We start from the raw sequence: 1,929 nt of genomic DNA, 5'->3' as shown, positions 1-1,929 counted from the left end.
GCTGGGGCACGTGCTACGGGGAGCGGGGGTGAGGGTCTGTGTGCGGTGGTATGGGTGGTGCATGGCTGGTGGGCAGGGGCTTGGCTTGGGTGGTGCATGGTAGGTGCATGGCAGCATGCTCTGCAACCCATGGGCATCAACCAAGTGCCGTTGCCATAGGCAGCAGGCATGGGCTGTAGCTAAGGGTAGTAAGAGGCCAGCCAGTGCGCTGTTTTTTTGTGTGATGATTACGGGAGATCTATTAGTCCAATTTTGACATGCCATGTATTGTCAGAATCGTATTCTTGAGCACTATCAATCTATATGGTCATCTTGACTGGATTCCTTCATATATAAAAAGTCAAAATTGGACTCTCTTTTCTCTCGCGCGAGGGTTTCGGGTAGGAGAATGTTTCATTCAGCATCTCTATTGATCGGAAGCCAGAAGTCACATCCAAGATCTATATTTCATCATAGCTGAAGGAGGGTGACAAAATTGGATGTCTATAGAATGCCCCTCTTTGGCCAAGGCCTATGCCAACGGTCGAAGGGCAAAGAAAAGAACGACCACATTTTGTCACCCAGAGCACGTACTGCCGTCATCTTGCTCATTTATAATGGAGCTGAAAAATGCAATAGATAATATCTCTAAAGTTTTAAGACTTACCTGGGCTGCCAATTGGGGGAAAGGAATTCGCTGCTCTTCCAATTCTGTAAAAAGGTTAGTACTTTGATCTTTGACTCTTCCTTAGCTGGGCCTTGCATGTGTCAGTTCAGAGAATATGGTCTCCATGCTGGGTCTTTTGACCCAATCTGGACTATCTGGGACCAAGGGTTACAAGGGAGGAATTCGCTACTCTTCCAATCTTGCAATAAGTAAAAACATTTGATTTTTTGATTTTCCTTAGCTGTGCTTCACATGTTCCAGTTCAGGGAATTGATCTTCCAGGCGGGTTCTTTCGAACCAGGCTGGGCTATTTGGTCATCCAGGCGGGTTTTTTCAAATCGGGCTGGGCTATCTGGTCATCCAATCGGGTTCTTTCAAACCGAGTTGGGCTATCTGGTCTTCTAGGTAGGTTCTTTCGAATTGGGCTAGGCTATCTAATCTTCCAGGCGGGTTCTTCTGAATCGGGCTAGGCTATCTAGTATTCCAGGTGAGTTGTTTTGAATCGGGATGGGCTATCTGGTACTATCAATTATAGGAAAGAAATTCACTGCACTTTGAACCCTATAAAAGACAATAACAATTGATTCTTGATTTTTTACTTTTGATTTGAACTTTGAATTTTAGGTCTTGATTTGGAATCTTTTGATTTAAACATTGAATTTTGGGTCTTGATTTGGAATCTTTTGATTTGAACTTTGAATTTTGTGTCTTGATTTAGCATTTTTTGATTCTTTGATTCTTCTTTGATTTTTAATCTTTTGGAATCTTGATTTTCTCTTGGATTGAATTTGGACTTTTGAATTGGAATCTCAAAAATTTTATTTTATTTTATTTTAATTTTTTTTAGAGGGAAACAAATTTTTTTTTTTTTATAAAATGGTCCCCCTCCCCTATTCATTCTTCATTCTAACTTTTCTGAGTGAGTTTTGAGTTCCTGGAGCTCTTTGTTTTTTCTTAAAGTTTTCCTTCCTATTCTTGGAGTTTTTCACCTTGCTCTTGAACTTCTTGAAGATCTTCATCTTGTTCTTGAGGGAGGAGTTATTTAGAGAATTTGATATTCTTGTGGGCTTTTGTGTAATTTGAAAAACTTTTTGGGGTTTTTTGTAATTTTTAAAGCTTTCTGGGGTTTCTTACAATTTCAAAACTATGGATGAAAGGAGAAAGAGAAAGACTTTGGAAGAAGTTCAGCTTGAGAGTTGCAGCAATCCTTCCCACAGGGATGAGGGCCTAGCCGAGTGGTACTCTGGGCAAACTCTTCATGATAGCCGGAATCACATTTGCAA

This window comes from Macadamia integrifolia, unplaced genomic scaffold, assembly GCF_013358625.1.
Source record: "Macadamia integrifolia cultivar HAES 741 unplaced genomic scaffold, SCU_Mint_v3 scaffold725, whole genome shotgun sequence".
Taxonomy (NCBI): domain Eukaryota; kingdom Viridiplantae; phylum Streptophyta; class Magnoliopsida; order Proteales; family Proteaceae; genus Macadamia; species Macadamia integrifolia.
The sequence above is the reverse complement of the archived record's forward strand: the minus strand, read 5'-3'. Positions refer to the sequence as shown.